Raw genomic sequence first — 21,561 nt, forward strand, 5'->3', positions numbered from 1 at the left:
CATAAGACACAAGATTCTACTGGCCAAATAGAATCTAGCACATTGGTTAACCTGGCGCCGCAGTCAACTCATGTGCTTGGATCGGATCGAGCTATTGAGTATTGGGCCTGCATACTCGCTCATCCGTATCCTTTGCGTACCGCCCCATGGCCCCGTCCTTAGAGTTAATGACTAATAGGCTTAACTCTTTGTATGTCTGCACCACAGTTCCCGTTCGTTCCGTGCCGTGGCCGGATACGTATTGCACAACAGTAGATACCATCACCTGACGTATCTAACACACCACTATTGTAACTCGTCGTCGAAGGACCTTTCAAGTGCCTGATGGCCAGGGGAGCTCTTACACGGCACGGAGACACAGTGATGCTCGCCCATCACAGTGTACAACGATCGAGTTTGCTTAAGTGTCTGGGTACCTACACACCAGACACAATGCAATGGCCACGGATCCACACAAGGCACATCACATGCAGAAAGCTTCAGCAGATTATGACACATACCACACTCTTGTAACTCGTCGTCGAAGGGGCGTTCAAAGTGCCTTACGGCTAGGGGAGATCTAGCACGGCACGGAGACACAGTGATGGTTGCCCATCAAAGTGTACAACGATCGAGTTTGCTTTCCGCGCAAGCGTTCTAAGTGTCTGGGTACCTACACACCAGACACAATGCAATGGCCACGGATCCACACAAGGCACATCACATGCAGAAAGCTTCACCAGATTCTGACACATACCACACTCTTGTAACTCGTCGTCGAAGGGGCGTTCAAAGTGCCTTACGGCTAGGGGGGATCTAGCACGGCACGGAGACACAGTGATGGTCACCCATCAAAGTGTACAACGATCGAGTTTGCTTTCCGCGCAAGCGTTCTAAGTGTCTGGGTATCTAAGCACCAGACACAATGCAATGGCCACGGATCCACACAAGGCACATCACATGCAGAAAGCTTCACCAGATTCTGACACATACCACACACATGCAACTCGTCGTCGAAGGGGCGTTCAAGTGCCTTACAGCTAGGGGAGATCTAGCTCGGCACGGAGACACAGTGATGGTCACCCATCAAAGTGTACAACGAACGAGTTGGCTTTCAACAAATTCTGACACATAGCAAGCGAGCGACCGAGCTACACCGAAGGCAGCCCATGGTTGGTCACTCGCGGACGATCATCAGTAATGATCCTTCCGCAGGTTCACCTACGGAAACCTTGTTACGACTTTTACTTCCTCTAAATCATCAAGTTCGGTCAACTTCAGCCATGCCAGCTGCAGCTCACGAAGGAACCGCGGAAGGTAAGCCTCCAGAAACCTCACTAAATAATCCATCGGTAGTAGCGACGGGCGGTGTGTACAAAGGGCAGGGACGTAATCAGCACTAGCTAATGACTAGTGCTTACTAGAAATTCCAGGTTCATGGGGACCGTTGCAGTCCCCAATCCCGACTAGATGGGCATTTTAGTGATTTCCCGTTCCTCTCGGAATGGGGGCGCCTATTGGCGAGAACACGCTGCGACCCACATTGTAGCACGCGTGCAGCCCAGAACATCTAAGGGCATCACGGACCTGTTATCGCTCATTCTCAGCTTGCTAAACACAAGTTGTCCCGCTAAGCAGGGCAAACGTAGCCGACGACCGCCCGTGAAGGCGCCGCCCGGCTGTAACGTCAGGTGCGCCCGGAGGCGCACTGCTGACAGCGTTCTAGTTAGCATGTTTGAGTCACGTTCGTTATCGGAATTAACCAGACAAATCATTCCACGAACTAAGAACGGCCATGCACCACTACCCTTAAATTTGAGAAAGAGCTATCAATCTGTCTTACCTCGATAAGTTTGGACCTGGTAAATTTTCCCGTGTTGAGTCAAATTAAGCCGCAAGCTCCACTTCTTGTGGTGCCCTTCCGTCAATTCCTTTAAGTTTCAACTTTGCAACCATACTTCCCCCGGAACCCGATTTTGGTTTCCCGGAAGCGACTGAGAGCACCGAATAGGGGTAGCGTCTCCCAATTGCTAATTGGCATCGTTTACGGTTAGAACTAGGGCGGTATCTAATCGCCTTCGATCCTCTAACTTTCGTTCTTGATTAAAGAAAGCATCCATGGCAAACGCTTTCGCTTCAGTTGGTCCTACGACGGTCTACGAATTTCACCTCTCGCGCCGTAATACCAATGCCCCCAACTACTTCTGTTAATCATTACCTCTAGGTTTCTGACAAACCAACGAAATCGTATAAACCGAGGTCATATTCCATTATTCCATGCAAGATTATTCTCGGCCAACGCCAACCCCACGGGGGGGCCGGACGCTTTGTCTTAGCCTGCTTTGAGCACTCTAATTTGTTCAAGGTAAATGTGAGTATCTTGAGCACCATGAGGAGCCCGTGCCGGAGTTAACCGGTAGCACGGTACTCGTTCACAGAGTAACGCCCAAGTACACCATTGTGAGTCGCAGCCGTGAGCGCGCGCACGAACGGCCCCGGCGTGTAACCGGGCGCCCGTGGCGGTCACGTGTCTGGACGGGCAATCAACTTCGAACGTTTTAACCGCAACAACTTTAATATACGCTAGTGGAGCTGGAATTACCGCGGCTGCTGGCACCAGACTTGCCCTCCACTTGATCCTTGTTGAAGGATTTATACTCAACTCATTCCAATTATGGACCATCGTTAGAGAGGTCCATATTGTTATTTCTCGTCACTACCTCCCCGTACTGGGATTGGGTAATTTACGCGCCTGCTGCCTTCCTTGGATGTGGTAGCCATTTCTCAGGCTCCCTCTCCGGAATCGAACCCTGATTCCCCGTTACCCGTCGCAACCATGGTAGTCCTCTACACTACCATCAATAGTTGATAGGGCAGACATTTGAAAGATCTGTCGTCAGTCGACAAGCGACCATACGATCTGCGTCCTTATCCAGACTTCAACTCAAGCCGCCCGGAGGCGATTGGTTTAACTAATAAGTGCACCAGTTCAGCTACCCGCGAGGGCAACAGTCCCGGCATGTTGCATGTATTAGCTCTGGATTTTCCACAGTTATCCAAGTAACTAGTGGTAGGATGATCTTGTGAATTATAGCTGTTATACTGAGCCTTATGCGGTTTCACATTCATTTATGTTTGTACTTAGACATGCATGGCTTAACCTTTGAGACAAGCGTATATTACTGGTAGGATCAACCAGAATTCGTTCCACTACAGACACACACTCGCTTAGTGGGAAATAAATTTCCACACAACTCTCTCTCTCTAGAACCATATGGAATGGCTCTTTGGTGTTGGGTAAGGCACCAATTTGTTGGGGTGTAACGGTCACCACCAACTTTAAGTTTGTTAGGGCACAACGGAAACCACTAACTAAACTTTAGGAAACTAAATTTCCTCACACATTATCTCTCACCATATTAGCACTAGGTGCTATCCACGATTGTACAACGTTTCAACTCTTGAATCGACCGTAGGGCCGCGGAATTGCTTCCGGGCCCCTATTCTCGCTATTAATTGTTCATCTCTTTCAATACATCGAGTTCGTTCCATTGGGTAGTTCGCATGGCGAACGTTTTGATGCAGCCCCCTGGGGGACCACGGCACTTTACACCGGGTATGGTGTATGCGCAACCTACAGATAACAATAAACCCCTTATGCGTGTGTAAACCGATGTTGGGCTGCTCAACATCTTTCATGGTTACATCACTTGCACCAGAACCCACGGTGCCGATTTGGTAATATGTTGTACATTTACTCTCAAGATGTACGCTTCGGCCCCTTATTCAGGGGCTCAAGCTATTACCAGCAAGAACAATCCTCATCCAGACTTGAACTCGAAACACCCGGAGGCGAACGGTTTAACTAATAAGTGCACCAGTCTTGAATCCATGCGTCGGTGGAAACAATGCCGGCGTGTTGCATGTATTAGCTCTGAACTTAGCGAGTGATTGCCTTGCAGCTGTCATACTGAGCGTAGAGCGTGATTATCGCTCACTTGAACCATGTTGAATGGCTCTTTGGTGTAGGGTAAGGCACCAATTTGTTGGGGCGTAACGGTCACCACCAACTTAAGACTTGCTTATAGGCATTTCAACGTTTTCAACTCTTAAATCGACCGTGTTTCATTATCATCTCTTCTTCTTATTAAATGCATCGAGTTCGTTCCATTGGGTAGTTCGCGTGGCGAACGGTTTGATGCAGCCCCCCGGGGGGGACCACGGCACTTTACACCGGGTATGGTGTATGCGCAACCTACAGATCACAATATATTTGTGATCGATAATGCACACTTCTTACACGACTGACCAGTCGACAGCGCTGCCTTCCTATTATGCGTGTGTAAACCGATGTTGGGCTGCTCAACATCTTTCACGGTTACATCACTTGCACCAGAACCCATGGTGCCGATTTGGTAATATGTTGTACATGGTCTCAAGATGTACGCTTCGACCCCTTAAGGGCTCAAGCTATTACCAGCAAGAACAATCCTCATCCAGACTTGAACTCGAAACACCCGGAGGCGAACGGTTTAACTAATAAGTGCACCAGTCTTGAATCCATGCGTCGGTGGAAACAATGCCGGCGTGTTGCATGTATTAGCTCTGAACTTAGCGAGTGATTGCCTTGCAGCTGTCGAACTGAGCGTAGAGCGTGATTATCGCTCACTTGAAAGGGTCAAGCCCTTTCGAGTCGTCCGGTTTTTACGCCAGACGACTCGGTTCACCATCTTTCGGGATACAAGTTGACTAAGTGGTACCACTACACTTATCAACTTTCGATTTGGTAATCCTCATCCAGCTTCCTTTCTGGAGGTCCCGAGGATTACCAATTGGGCTGTCATACTGAGCTCATATATTGGAGATCGATAATGCACACTTCTTACACGACTGACCAGTCGACAGCGCTGCCTTCCTATTATGCGTGTGTAAACCGATGTTGGGCTGCTCAACATCTTTCACGGTTACATCACTTGCACCCGAACCCATGGTGCCGATTTGGTAATATGTTGTACATGGTCTCAAGATGTACGCTTCGACCCCTTATTCAGGGGCTCAAGCTATTACCAGCAAGAACAATCCTCATCCAGACTTGAACTCGAAACACCCGGAGGCGAACGGTTTAACTAATAAGTGCACCAGTCTTGAATCCATGCGTCGGTGGAAACAATGCCGGCATGTTGCATGTATTAGCTCTGAACATAGCGAGTGATTGCCTTGTAGCTGTCGAACTGAGCGTAGAATGTGATTATCGCTCACTTGAACCATGTTGAATGGCTCTTTGGTGTAGGGTAAGGCACCAATTTGTTGGGGCACAACGAAACCACCAACTTAAGACTTGCTTATAGGCATTTCAACGTTTTCAACTCTTAAATCGACCGTGTTTCATTATCATCTCTTCTTCTTATTAAATGCATCGAGTTCGTTCCATTGGGTAGTTCGCGTGGCGAACGGTTTGATGCAGCCCCCCGGGGGGGACCACGGCACTTTACACCGGGCATGGTGTATGCGCAACCTACAGATCACCAATATATTTGTGATCGATAATGCACACTTCTTACACGACTGACCAGTCGACAGCGCTGCCTTCCTATTATGCGTGTGTAAACCGATGTTGGGCTGCTCAACATCTTTCACGGTTACATCACTTGCACCCGAACCCATGGTGCCGATTTGGTAATATGTTGTACATGGTCTCAAGATGTACGCTTCGACCCCTTATTCAGGGGCTCAAGCTATTACCAGCAAGAACAATCCTCATCCAGACTTGAACTCGAAACACCCGGAGGCGAACGGTTTAACTAATAAGTGCACCAGTCTTGAATCCATGCGTCGGTGGAAACAATGCCGGCATGTTGCATGTATTAGCTCTGAACATAGCGAGTGATTGCCTTGTAGCTGTCGAACTGAGCGTAGAATGTGATTATCGCTCACTTGAAAGGGTCAAGCCCTTTCGAGTCGTCCGGTTTTTACGCCAGACGACTCGGTTCACCATCTTTCGGGAAGGGACCGTCTCGGTCGCAAGCTGCTCCGGTCCCCAAACAACCTGCGACAAATGATAGGAAATGCCGACATCAATATGTGTTCAGTTTGGTTTATCGCTCATAGGTCTTTTTGACCATCGATCCCTGATTATAACTCTCAATTAAACAGTCAGGAGAGTAAGGCATGCCCATCGATATCTCATCGACAGGCGATACCGCAAGAACGGCCAACGACACATCAGGTGATCGATTATTGCTACGACTTTTGCTTAATCGTTTCCACTCCTTGGAGAAAGAAACCCCCGGGGACCGTCTCGGTCGCAAGCTGCTCCGGTCCCTAAACAACCTGCGACAAATGATAGGAAATGCCGACATCAATATGTGTTCAGTTTGGTTTATCGCTCATTGGTCTGTTTGACCATCGATCCCTGATTAAACTCTCAGTAATCCAGTCGGGAGAGTAAGGCATGCCCATCGATATCTCATCGACAGGCGATACCGCTTGAACGGCCAACGACACATCAGAGGATCGTATCTTGCTACAACTTTTGCTTAATCGTTTCTTCTCCTTGGAGAAAGAAACCCCCGGGGACCGTCTCGGCCGCAAGCTGCTCCGGTCCCTAAACAACCTGCGGCATCAAATGATAGGAAAAGCCGACATCAATACGTGTTCAGTTTGGTTTATCGCTCATTGGTCTTGTTTGACCATCGATCCCTGATTAATACTCTCAATTAGAAGGTCGGTAGAGTAAGGCATGCCCATCGATATCTCATCGACAGGCGATACCGCATGAACGGCCAACGACACATCAGAGGATCGTATCTTGCTACAACTCTTGCTTAATAGTTTCCACTCCTTGGAGAAAGAAACCCCCGGGGACCGTCTCGGCCGCAAGTTGCTCCGGTCCCTAAACAACCTGCGGCATCAAATGATAGGAAAAGCCGACATCAATACGTGTTCAGTTTGGTTTATCTCTCATAGGTCTGTTTGACCATCGATCCTAGAATTCAACTTTCGAGTAAGGCATGCCCGTCGATATCTCATCGATAGGCGATACCGGTAGAACGGCCAACGACACACATCTAGGATCGCATTTACTCTTCCTTGGATGGATAACCAATACCCTAGGACCGTTTCATCGCGAGCTGCTCCGGTCCTCAAACAACTCGCGAACCACCGATAGGATGATATTAGGAATGGCCGACTTTCATCCTTTAACTCTCAGTTCTGCTTACCAAAACATAGGTACTTGGACCTTAAAGACCACTATATGTTCCCCGATCGGGGGCAATCGGAACGTCTATCCATCATCAACATCGTTTCACTCATTCCGAACCACCAAATTGGACAGACAGTACCATATTCACCAACCGATTGCTTCAACTTCGCAAACTGTATGGTAAGTTCTACTAATTTCACATCTTACCAACGACTAATAGTGCATAAATCCACTTGGAAATCACTTTTCCTTGGTCCTCGGACCTTCTACGACAACGTCCAACAAATATCCGAAGTCGTTTCCCAACTTAGACCAAGCATTTCGTATCTTTACTTCTAATCGATTTTTTCTCGCATAATTGACGATCAAAATCTAAAAACCACATTTTGAGCCAGAAGCAGTCGTCCGATCGTCCTGGGGGTAGTCTCAATCGATTTAGAAGGGTCCAATTCATAAAGATACATACTCAGTCAAAATCATGCTTCTGGCTCACCTACCCCCTATATAGTAAACGAAAGCGTACAGGCGTGGAAAACGTGCCATTTTTCTCCATCACGGACTTTTTTTTTCTCGTTGCACCGACTCTAGTAAAAAAGTGAAATTTTTTACTAGTTACCAACTTTTGCAAATTATCATCGGATATCACTTTTTATGGTCTATAGTAAGTTCTTATCACGTTTTAGTAGTTTTTGAAAAAAAAATTTTTTTGAACTTTTCAAAATTTTTCAAAACAAAGTTTTTGTAGGCGGTTTTGTGTATGGAGGGTTACTAGTCTCGGGGTCACTGTTTGACCGAAAAACCACTATATATCATTCGAAAGGTAATTTCAAGGGCTACAAAAAATTGTTCTACGGCACCCCCCTCCGACGTCTAGTATTCGAGTTATTGGCCAAAAACCATCACTTGAGCGATTTTTCGTTCAGGGTACCCGACTCTAGTAAAAAAGTGAAATTTTTCTCGATTGACCAAGTGTTGCAAATGACCATCGGATTTCACTTTTTATGGTCTATAGTGAGTTCTGATCACGATTTGGTACTTTTTGAAAAAATTTTTTTGACGCACTTTTCAAAATTTTGCAAAACCAAAACTTTTTAGGCGGTTTTGTGTATGGAGGGTTACTAGTCTCGGGGTCACTGTTTGACCAAAAAACCACTATATATCATTCGAAAGGTAATTTCAAGGGCTACAAAAAATTGTTCTACGGCACCCCCCTCCGACGTCTAGTATTCGAGTTATTGACCAAAAACCGCAACTATAGCGGTTTTTCGTACAGGGTACCCGACTCTAGTAAAATGATGCGATTTTTACTAGTCTAGGAACTTTTTGGTCAAAAAATCAAGTATATGTCATTCGATAGATAATTTCAAGGGCTACCAAAAATTGTTCCACGACACCCCCCTGCGACGTCTAGTATTCGAGTTATTAGCCAAAAACCGCAACTATAGCGGTTTTTCGTCCAGGGTACCCGACTCTAGTAAAATGATGCGATTTTTACTAGTCTAGGGAACTTTTTGGCCAAAAATCAAGTATATGTCATTCGATAGATAATTTCAAGGGCTACCAAAAATTGTTCCACGACACCCCCCTGCGACGTCTAGTATTAGAGTTATTAGCCAAAAACCGCAACTATAGCGGTTTTTCGTCCAGGGTACCCGACTCTAGTAAAATGATGCGATTTTTACTAGTCTAGGGAACTTTTTGGCCAAAAATCAAGTATATGTCATTCGATAGATAATTTCAAGGGCTACCAAAAATTGTTCCACGACACCCCCCTGCGACGTCTAGTATTCGAGTTATGGGCCAAAAACCATTCATACTTGAGCATTTTGCTCATTTTGCCTGTACGGGTACCGGGGACTAGTAAAATCAGGCCAATTTTACTAGAGTGGGGGTACTTTTTGGTCAAAAACACAACTTTTGCTCGTTCGATAGGGAATCGATAGGGCAACAAAAAATCGTTCTACGACCCCCCCTTCCGATGTCTAGTATTCGAGTTATGGGCCAAAAACAGTTTATAGTTAATTTTTCACTCGATTTTTCACCAAGTATCGCACATTACTCCGGTTCTATGCATTGGATCGTCAATCTTTAAGATTTTATGGGTAGCTCCAACTGTTTGCTACATTTCATCCATACATCACGAACCGATTCAATGTCTGTGGTAGAAGTTATTAGAGGAATAAAAAAATTTACCCTTGGCTTTGGACCGTACAAGTTTACCCATTTTTGGCCCATATTTGCCCCATAGCTCCGCCGGTATCCAAGATATGGCCACACTTTCTTCTGGCCATGGGTAGATGGCACTTGTGGCTAGATTTCTTCCATGCACCACTAATCGCTACCATGTCTGTGGCCGGAGCTATTCACGAAAGCGCCTCGCGCACTTGGTCGGATTTTTGGTCCAACTTCACCATTTTTGGCCCATATTTGCCCCATAGCTCCGCCGGTATCCAAGATAGCGCCACACTTTCTTCTGGCCATGGGTAGATGGCACTTGTGGCTAGATTTCTTCCATGCACCACTAATCGCTACCATGTCTGTGGCCGGAGCTATTCACGAAAGCGTCTCGCGCACTTGGTCGGATTTTTGGTCCAACTTGCACCATTTTTGGCCCGTATTTGCACCATAGCTCCGCCGGTATCCAAGATATGGCCACACTTTCTTCTGGCCATGGGTAGATGGCACTTGTGGCTAGATTTCTTCCATGCACCACTAATCGCTACCATGTCTGTGGCCGGAGCTATTCGACGAACAACCATCGCATTTACCTAGGTACTTTTTCGGATTTTTGGTCCAACTTGCACCATTTTTGGCCCATATTTGCCCCATAGCTCCGCCGGTATCCAAGATATGGCCACACTTTCTTCTGGCCATGGGTAGATGGCACTTGTGGCTAGATTTCTTCCATGCACCACTAATCGCTACCATGTCTGTGGCCGGAGCTATTCGACGAACAACCATCGCATTTACCTAGGTACTTTTTCGGATTTTTGGTCCAACTTGCACCATTTTTGGCCCATATTTGCCCCATAGCTCCGCCGGTATCCAAGATATGGCCACACTTTCTTCTGGCCATGGGTAGATGGCACTTGTGGCTAGATTTCTTCCATGCACCACTAATCGCTACCATGTCTGTGGCCGGAGCTATTCGACGAACAACCATCGCATTTACCTAGGTACTTTTTCGGATTTTTGGTCCAACTTGCACCATTTTTGGCCCATATTTGCCCCATAGCTCCGCCGGTATCCAAGATATGGCCACACTTTCTTCTGGCCATGGGTAGATGGCACTTGTGGCTAGATTTCTTCCATGCACCACTAATCGCTACCATGTCTGTGGCCGGAGCTATTCGACGAACAACCATCGCATTTACCTAGGTACTTTTTCGGATTTTTGGTCCAACTTGCACCATTTTTGGCCCATATTTGCCCCATAGCTCCGCCGGTATCCAAGATATGGCCACACTTTCTTCTGGCCATGGGTAGATGGCACTTGTGGCTAGATTTCTTCCATGCACCACTAATCGCTACCATGTCTGTGGCCGGAGCTATTCACGAAAGCGCCTCGCGCACTTGGTCGGATTTTTGGTCCAACTTGCACCATTTTTGGCCCATATTTGCCCCATAGCTCCGCCGGTATCCAAGATATGGCCACACTTTCTTCTGGCCATGGGTAGATGGCACTTGTGGCTAGATTTCTTCCATGCACCACTAATCGCTACCATGTCTGTGGCCGGAGCTATTCACGAAAGCGCCTCGCGCACTTGGTCGGATTTTTGGTCCAACTTGCACCATTTTTGGCCCATATTTGCCCCATAGCTCCGCCGGTATCCAAGATATGGCCACACTTTCTTCTGGCCATGGGTAGATGGCACTTGTGGCTAGATTTCTTCCATGCACCACTAATCGCTACCATGTCTGTGGCCGGAGCTATTCGACGAACAACCATCGCATTTACCTAGGTACTTTTTCGGATTTTTGGTCCAACTTGCACCATTTTTGGCCCGTATTTGCCCCATAGCTCCGCCGGTATCCAAGATATGGCCACACTTTCTTCTGGCCATGGGTAGATGGCACTTGTGGCTAGATTTCTTCCATGCACCACTAATCGCTACCATGTCTGTGGCCGGAGCTATTCGACGAACAACCATCGCATTTACCTAGGTACTTTTTCGGATTTTTGGTCCAACTTGCACCATTTTTGGCCCATATTTGCCCCATAGCTCCGCCGGTATCCAAGATATGGCCACACTTTCTTCTGGCCATGGGTAGATGGCACTTGTGGCTAGATTTCTTCCATGCACCACTAATCGCTACCATGTCTGTGGCCGGAGCTATTCGACGAACAACCATCGCATTTACCTAGGTACTTTTTCGGATTTTTGGTCCAACTTGCACCATTTTTGGCCCATATTTGCCCCATAGCTCCGCCGGTATCCAAGATATGGCCACACTTTCTTCTGGCCATGGGTAGATGGCACTTGTGGCTAGATTTCTTCCATGCACCACTAATCGCTACCATGTCTGTGGCCGGAGCTATTCACGAAAGCGCCTCGCGCACTTGGTCGGATTTTTGGTCCAACTTGCACCATTTTTGGCCCATATTTGCCCCATAGCTCCGCCGGTATCCAAGATATGGCCACACTTTCTTCTGGCCATGGGTAGATGGCACTTGTGGCTAGATTTCTTCCATGCACCACTAATCGCTACCATGTCTGTGGCCGGAGCTATTCACGAAAGCGCCTCGCGCACTTGGTCGGATTTTTGGTCCAACTTGCACCATTTTTGGCCCGTATTTGCACCATAGCTCCGCCGGTATCCAAGATATGGCCACACTTTCTTCTGGCCATGGGTAGATGGCACTTGTGGCTAGATTTCTTCCATGCACCACTAATCGCTAACATGTCTCTGGCCGGAGCTATTCGACGAACAACCATCGCATTCACCTTCTCGTTGCACTTCTTCGGGAATTTGGTGCAACCAAGTTTTCACTATAACTTGGTCATTTTCCGTCCATCGGACATGCGGTTTTGGGTGTCGATACTTGACACCGCGCGCTACAATATGTTCCTCCACGACCATGTGGTCCGATGCTTCCAACAGGAGCTATTCGAGGAGTACCGATTTTTCACCATTAAAAATGCTCAATTTTGCACCAACTTTTGCCTATAACTCAGGCTGTATCGATCGGATCTTCAATCTTGAAAAAGTTTTGGATAGGTGGCACCAAATGCTACATTTCGTTCTTCCACGTCAACTTTGTCCGATGTCTAGCAAAAAAGTTATTCGCGAACCAAGTCCAGAACCCATGCAATGGCTGCCCTCATTGCATACATCACGGCGGTTAACTCTCGTTACTCTATACCGTGGACTTGGTACTTTTTCAGGCATTCGTTGCTACTTCTCGGTTCATGATATTCGTTTACGGTCTTCACTAGGGCATTTGGTGCTCCTTATCGGTTCATGATATTCGTTTACGGTCTTCACTAGGGCATTTGGTGCTCCTTATCGGTTCATGATATTCGTTTACGGTCTTCACTAGGGCATTTGGTGCTCCTTCTCGGTTCATGATATTCGTTTACGGTCTTCACTAGGGCATTTGGTACTGGGCTTCCCACTTTCTACTGATCGATCCATACTCACTTGCGTGCACCTAGCCTAGGAAGGTTTCCTTGGGCTTCCCATCTTTCTACTGATCGATCCATACTCACTTGCGTGCACCTAGCCTAGGAAGGTTTCCTATGGCTTCCCATCTTTCTACTGATCGATCCATACTCACTTGCGTGCACCTAGCCTAGGAAGGTTTCCTTGGGCTTCCCATCTTTCTACTGATCGATCCATACTCACTTGCGTGCACCTAGCCTAGGAAGGTTTACTATGGCTTCCCATCTTTCTACTGATCGATCCATACTCACTTGCGTGCACCTAGCCTAGGAAGGTTTCCTTGGGCTTCCCATCTTTCTACTGATCGATCCATACTCACTTGCGTGCACCTAGCCTAGGAAGGTTTCCTTGGGCTTCCCATCTTTCTACTGATCGATCCATACTCACTTGCGTGCACCTAGCCTAGGAAGGTTTCCTTGGGCTTCCCATCTTTCTACTGATCGATCCATACTCACTTGCGTGCACCTAGCCTAGGAAGGTTTCCTATGGCTTCCCATCTTTCTACTGATCGATCCATACTCACTTGCGTGCACCTAGCCTAGGAAGGTTTCCTATGGCTTCCCATCTTTCTACTGATCGATCCATACTCACTTGCGTGCACCTAGCCTAGGAAGGTTTCCTATGGCTTCCCATCTTTCTACTGATCGATCCATACTCACTTGCGTGCACCTAGCCTAGGAAGGTTTCCTTGGGCTTCCCATCTTTCTACTGATCGATCCATACTCACTTGCGTGCACCTAGCCTAGGAAGGTTTCCTATGGCTTCCCATCTTTCTACTGATCGATCCATACTCACTTGCGTGCACCTAGCCTAGGAAGGTTTCCTTGGGCTTCCCATCTTTCTACTGATCGATCCATACTCACTTGCGTGCACCTAGCCTAGGAAGGTTTCCTTGGGCTTCCCATCTTTCTACTGATCGATCCATACTCACTTGCGTGCACCTAGCCTAGGAAGGTTTACTATGGCTTCCCATCTTTCTACTGATCGATCCATACTCACTTGCGTGCACCTAGCCTAGGAAGGTTTCCTTGGGCTTCCCATCTTTCTACTGATCGATCCATACTCACTTGCGTGCACCTAGCCTAGGAAGGTTTCCTATGGCTTCCCATCTTTCTACTGATCGATCCATACTCACTTGCGTGCACCTAGCCTAGGAAGGTTTCCTTGGGCTTCCCATCTTTCTACTGATCGATCCATACTCACTTGCGTGCACCTAGCCTAGGAAGGTTTCCTATGGCTTCCCATCTTTCTACTGATCGATCCATACTCACTTGCGTGCACCTAGCCTAGGAAGGTTTCCTATGGCTTCCCATCTTTCTACTGATCGATCCATACTCACTTGCGTGCACCTAGCCTAGGAAGGTTTCCTATGGCTTCCCATCTTTCTACTGATCGATCCATACTCACTTGCGTGCACCTAGCCTAGGAAGGTTTCCTTGGGCTTCCCATCTTTCTACTGATCGATCCATACTCACTTGCGTGCACCTAGCCTAGGAAGGTTTCCTATGGCTTCCCATCTTTCTACTGATCGATCCATACTCACTTGCGTGCACCTAGCCTAGGAAGGTTTCCTATGGCTTCCCATCTTTCTACTGATCGATCCATACTCACTTGCGTGCACCTAGCCTAGGAAGGTTTCCTATGGCTTCCCATCTTTCTACTGATCGATCCATACTCACTTGCGTGCACCTAGCCTAGGAAGGTTTCCTATGGCTTCCCATCTTTCTACTGATCGATCCATACTCACTTGCGTGCACCTAGCCTAGGAAGGTTTCCTATGGCTTCCCATCTTTCTACTGATCGATCCATACTCACTTGCGTGCACCTAGCCTAGGAAGGTTTCCTATGGCTTCCCATCTTTCTACTGATCGATCCATACTCACTTGCGTGCACCTAGCCTAGGAAGGTTTCCTATGGCTTCCCATCTTTCTACTGATCGATCCATACTCACTTGCGTGCACCTAGCCTAGGAAGGTTTCCTTGGGCTTCCCATCTTTCTACTGATCGATCCATACTCACTTGCGTGCACCTAGCCTAGGAAGGTTTCCTTGGGCTTCCCATCTTTCTACTGATCGATCCATACTCACTTGCGTGCACCTAGCCTAGGAAGGTTTCCTTGGGCTTCCCACTTTCTACTGATCGATCCATACTCACTTGCGTGCACCTAGCCTAGGAAGGTTTCCTATGGCTTCCCATCTTTCTACTGATCGATCCATACTCACTTGCGTGCACCTAGCCTAGGAAGGTTTCCTATGGCTTCCCATCTTTCTACTGATCGATCCATACTCACTTGCGTGCACCTAGCCTAGGAAGGTTTCCTATGGCTTCCCATCTTTCTACTGATCGATCCATACTCACTTGCGTGCACCTAGCCTAGGAAGGTTTCCTTGGGCTTCCCATCTTTCTACTGATCGATCCATACTCACTTGCGTGCACCTAGCCTAGGAAGGTTTCCTATGGCTTCCCATCTTTCTACTGATCGATCCATACTCACTTGCGTGCACCTAGCCTAGGAAGGTTTCCTTGGGCTTCCCATCTTTCTACTGATCGATCCATACTCACTTGCGTGCACCTAGCCTAGGAAGGTTTCCTTGGGCTTCCCACTTTCTACTGATCGATCCATACTCACTTGCGTGCACCTAGCCTAGGAAGGTTTCCTATGGCTTCCCATCTTTCTACTGATCGATCCATACTCACTTGCGTGCACCTAGCCTAGGAAGGTTTCCTATGGCTTCCCATCTTTCTACTGATCGATCCATACTCACTTGCGTGCACCTAGCCTAGGAAGGTTTCCTATGGCTTCCCATCTTTCTACTGATCGATCCATACTCACTTGCGTGCACCTAGCCTAGGAAGGTTTCCTAGGGCTTCCCATCTTTCTACTGATCGATCCATACTCACTTGCGTGCACCTAGCCTAGGAAGGTTTCCTATGGCTTCCCATCTTTCTACTGATCGATCCATACTCACTTGCGTGCACCTAGCCTAGGAAGGTTTCCTTGGGCTTCCCATCTTTCTACTGATCGATCCATACTCACTTGCGTGCACCTAGCCTAGGAAGGTTTCCTTGGGCTTCCCATCTTTCTACTGATCGATCCATACTCACTTGCGTGCACCTAGCCTAGGAAGGTTTCCTATGGCTTCCCATCTTTCTACTGATCGATCCATACTCACTTGCGTGCACCTAGCCTAGGAAGGTTTCCTTGGGCTTCCCATCTTTCTACTGATCGATCCATACTCACTTGCGTGCACCTAGCCTAGGAAGGTTTCCTATGGCTTCCCATCTTTCTACTGATCGATCCATACTCACTTGCGTGCACCTAGCCTAGGAAGGTTTCCTATGGCTTCCCATCTTTCTACTGATCGATCCATACTCACTTGCGTGCACCTAGCCTAGGAAGGTTTCCTATGGCTTCCCATCTTTCTACTGATCGATCCATACTCACTTGCGTGCACCTAGCCTAGGAAGGTTTCCTAGGGCTTCCCATCTTTCTACTGATCGATCCATACTCACTTGCGTGCACCTAGCCTAGGAAGGTTTCCTATGGCTTCCCATCTTTCTACTGATCGATCCATACTCACTTGCGTGCACCTAGCCTAGGAAGGTTTCCTATGGCTTCCCATCTTTCTACTGATCGATCCATACTCACTTGCGTGCACCTAGCCTAGGAAGGTTTCCTATGGCTTCCCATCTTTCTACTGATCGATCCATACTCACTTGCGTGCACCTAGCCTAGGAAGGTTTCCTATGGCTTCCCATCTTTCTACTGATCGATCCATACTCACTTGCGTGCACCTAGCCTAGGAAGGTTTCCTATGGCTTCCCATCTTTCTACTGATCGATCCATACTCACTTGCGTGCACCTAGCCTAGGAAGGTTTCCTATGGCTTCCCATCTTTCTACTGATCGATCCATACTCACTTGCGTGCACCTAGCCTAGGAAGGTTTCCTATGGCTTCCCATCTTTCTACTGATCGATCCATACTCACTTGCGTGCACCTAGCCTAGGAAGGTTTCCTTGGGCTTCCCATCTTTCTACTGATCGATCCATACTCACTTGCGTGCACCTAGCCTAGGAAGGTTTCCTTGGGCTTCCCATCTTTCTACTGATCGATCCATACTCACTTGCGTGCACCTAGCCTAGGAAGGTTTCCTTGGGCTTCCCACTTTCTACTGATCGATCCATACTCACTTGCGTGCACCTAGCCTAGGAAGGTTTCCTATGGCTTCCCATCTTTCTACTGATCGATCCATACTCACTTGCGTGCACCTAGCCTAGGAAGGTTTCCTATGGCTTCCCATCTTTCTACTGATCGATCCATACTCACTTGCGTGCACCTAGCCTAGGAAGGTTTCCTATGGCTTCCCATCTTTCTACTGATCGATCCATACTCACTTGCGTGCACCTAGCCTAGGAAGGTTTCCTTGGGCTTCCCATCTTTCTACTGATCGATCCATACTCACTTGCGTGCACCTAGCCTAGGAAGGTTTCCTTGGGCTTCCCATCTTTCTACTGATCGATCCATACTCACTTGCGTGCACCTAGCCTAGGAAGGTTTCCTATGGCTTCCCATCTTTCTACTGATCGATCCATACTCACTTGCGTGCACCTAGCCTAGGAAGGTTTCCTTGGGCTTCCCATCTTTCTACTGATCGATCCATACTCACTTGCGTGCACCTAGCCTAGGAAGGTTTACTATGGCTTCCCATCTTTCTACTGATCGATCCATACTCACTTGCGTGCACCTAGCCTAGGAAGGTTTCCTTGGGCTTCCCATCTTTCTACTGATCGATCCATACTCACTTGCGTGCACCTAGCCTAGGAAGGTTTCCTATGGCTTCCCATCTTTCTACTGATCGATCCATACTCACTTGCGTGCACCTAGCCTAGGAAGGTTTCCTTGGGCTTCCCATCTTTCTACTGATCGATCCATACTCACTTGCGTGCACCTAGCCTAGGAAGGTTTACTATGGCTTCCCATCTTTCTACTGATCGATCCATACTCACTTGCGTGCACCTAGCCTAGGAAGGTTTCCTTGGGCTTCCCATCTTTCTACTGATCGATCCATACTCACTTGCGTGCACCTAGCCTAGGAAGGTTTCCTTGGGCTTCCCATCTTTCTACTGATCGATCCATACTCACTTGCGTGCACCTAGCCTAGGAAGGTTTCCTTGGGCTTCCCATCTTTCTACTGATCGATCCATACTCACTTGCGTGCACCTAGCCTAGGAAGGTTTCCTATGGCTTCCCATCTTTCTACTGATCGATCCATACTCACTTGCGTGCACCTAGCCTAGGAAGGTTTCCTATGGCTTCCCATCTTTCTACTGATCGATCCATACTCACTTGCGTGCACCTAGCCTAGGAAGGTTTCCTATGGCTTCCCATCTTTCTACTGATCGATCCATACTCACTTGCGTGCACCTAGCCTAGGAAGGTTTCCTTGGGCTTCCCATCTTTCTACTGATCGATCCATACTCACTTGCGTGCACCTAGCCTAGGAAGGTTTCCTATGGCTTCCCATCTTTCTACTGATCGATCCATACTCACTTGCGTGCACCTAGCCTAGGAAGGTTTCCTTGGGCTTCCCATCTTTCTACTGATCGATCCATACTCACTTGCGTGCACCTAGCCTAGGAAGGTTTCCTTGGGCTTCCCATCTTTCTACTGATCGATCCATACTCACTTGCGTGCACCTAGCCTAGGAAGGTTTACTATGGCTTCCCATCTTTCTACTGATCGATCCATACTCACTTGCGTGCACCTAGCCTAGGAAGGTTTCCTTGGGCTTCCCATCTTTCTACTGATCGATCCATACTCACTTGCGTGCACCTAGCCTAGGAAGGTTTCCTATGGCTTCCCATCTTTCTACTGATCGATCCATACTCACTTGCGTGCACCTAGCCTAGGAAGGTTTCCTTGGGCTTCCCATCTTTCTACTGATCGATCCATACTCACTTGCGTGCACCTAGCCTAGGAAGGTTTCCTATGGCTTCCCATCTTTCTACTGATCGATCCATACTCACTTGCGTGCACCTAGCCTAGGAAGGTTTCCTATGGCTTCCCATCTTTCTACTGATCGATCCATACTCACTTGCGTGCACCTAGCCTAGGAAGGTTTCCTATGGCTTCCCATCTTTCTACTGATCGATCCATACTCACTTGCGTGCACCTAGCCTAGGAAGGTTTCCTTGGGCTTCCCATCTTTCTACTGATCGATCCATACTCACTTGCGTGCACCTAGCCTAGGAAGGTTTCCTATGGCTTCCCATCTTTCTACTGATCGATCCATACTCACTTGCGTGCACCTAGCCTAGGAAGGTTTCCTATGGCTTCCCATCTTTCTACTGATCGATCCATACTCACTTGCGTGCACCTAGCCTAGGAAGGTTTCCTATGGCTTCCCATCTTTCTACTGATCGATCCATACTCACTTGCGTGCACCTAGCCTAGGAAGGTTTCCTATGGCTTCCCATCTTTCTACTGATCGATCCATACTCACTTGCGTGCACCTAGCCTAGGAAGGTTTCCTATGGCTTCCCATCTTTCTACTGATCGATCCATACTCACTTGCGTGCACCTAGCCTAGGAAGGTTTCCTATGGCTTCCCATCTTTCTACTGATCGATCCATACTCACTTGCGTGCACCTAGCCTAGGAAGGTTTCCTATGGCTTCCCATCTTTCTACTGATCGATCCATACTCACTTGCGTGCACCTAGCCTAGGAAGGTTTCCTTGGGCTTCCCATCTTTCTACTGATCGATCCATACTCACTTGCGTGCACCTAGCCTAGGAAGGTTTCCTTGGGCTTCCCATCTTTCTACTGATCGATCCATACTCACTTGCGTGCACCTAGCCTAGGAAGGTTTCCTTGGGCTTCCCACTTTCTACTGATCGATCCATACTCACTTGCGTGCACCTAGCCTAGGAAGGTTTCCTATGGCTTCCCATCTTTCTACTGATCGATCCATACTCACTTGCGTGCACCTAGCCTAGGAAGGTTTCCTATGGCTTCCCATCTTTCTACTGATCGATCCATACTCACTTGCGTGCACCTAGCCTAGGAAGGTTTCCTATGGCTTCCCATCTTTCTACTGATCGATCCATACTCACTTGCGTGCACCTAGCCTAGGAAGGTTTCCTTGGGCTTCCCATCTTTCTACTGATCGATCCATACTCACTTGCGTGCACCTAGCCTAGGAAGGTTTCCTATGGCTTCCCATCTTTCTACTGATCGATCCATACTCACTTGCGTGCACCTAGCCTAGGAAGGTTTCCTTGGGCTTCCCATCTTTCTACTGATCGATCCATACTCACTTGCGTGCACCTAGCCTAGGAAGGTTTCCTTGGGCTTCCCACTTTCTACTGATCGATCCATACTCACTTGCGTGCACCTAGCCTAGGAAGGTTTCCTATGGCTTCCCATCTTTCTACTGATCGATCCATACTCACTTGCGTGCACCTAGCCTAGGAAGGTTTCCTATGGCTTCCCATCTTTCTACTGATCGATCCATACTCACTTGCGTGCACCTAGCCTAGGAAGGTTTCCTATGGCTTCCCATCTTTCTACTGATCGATCCATACTCACTTGCGTGCACCTAGCCTAGGAAGGTTTCCCTTTGGTACCGACTTCCATCTACGCACTCGATATAACCTAGGTACTTGGTACCGATGATGGTTAACACTCAAGCATTTCTTGCATCCTGCGTGCAAGGTACCAATTTTCACTTCTTAGGTACGTTTATGGGCCCGCATTTATCCAATATCGCTCCGATGGCCTTTCGCATTATTTCATCCGATAGCCCTTGCCAAAAGCTACCAAAAGTTCCTTCACGGCCATGTGCTCCGACGCTTAGTTTAGGAAATATTCGAAAAAATTCATCTTAGGAAAAATTTTCTTATTGGAAAATCACCTTAAATCGATGGCCATTTTTTGGGCAAAAACTTTAACGTCTTCCCGACTTTGCGGGAATTGCGAATTTTAGGCACCCAGAGAAAATCTTTTACTTTAAGGGGGCGGCCGCGAAGTTGCCCAAAGTCTCGGACACAAAAATTCTCAAGTTCCCCACTCTAGTAAAGCGCCCTATGAGTATCTCCTGGCCCGCGAGCTCTGCGAGCGGGCCAGCTTCGGCGATTTTTGCCTTTTCGCCTAGGCGGTTCTTCTACGAAATTGGTCCACAGCTTTTGCTCAGAAAGCTAGCATTTGTTGCAACAGTTAGGTACTTGGTACCACATTTTGGTATCCATTTGGGCATTTGTGGCAACTACTCGGTACTTTGGCCCACATTTCGCTCTACTCGGGCTTCTATGGTGGTACTTGTCGGTACTTCTGGCCAACTTAGGCCAATTGGGTGCAACTTGTGGGTACTCTGTGGGTACTTTAGGGCGTATTGTGTCTTTCGGGTGAACCTTCGCTATACTTCATGGGTACTGATGGCCAACTTAGGAACATTCAGTGCAACCTTTGGGCCTAAGGAAATTTGTCCAACTCTTTGGACTTAGAAAATTTTCTGGACTTAGAAAATTTTCTGGACTTGTAAAAATTTTCAAATGTTCAATTTGGCCCACATTTCGCTCTACTCGGGCCTCTATGGTGCTACTTGGCGGTACTTTTGGCCAACTTAGGCCAATTGGGTGCTCTTTGTGGGTACTCTATCGGTACTTTTGGCCAACTTAGGCCAATGGGGTGCTATATGTGGGTGCTCTATCGGT

This window comes from Anopheles funestus (genome assembly GCF_943734845.2).
Source record: "Anopheles funestus chromosome X unlocalized genomic scaffold, idAnoFuneDA-416_04 X_unloc_25, whole genome shotgun sequence".
Lineage (NCBI taxonomy): Eukaryota > Metazoa > Arthropoda > Insecta > Diptera > Culicidae > Anopheles > Anopheles funestus.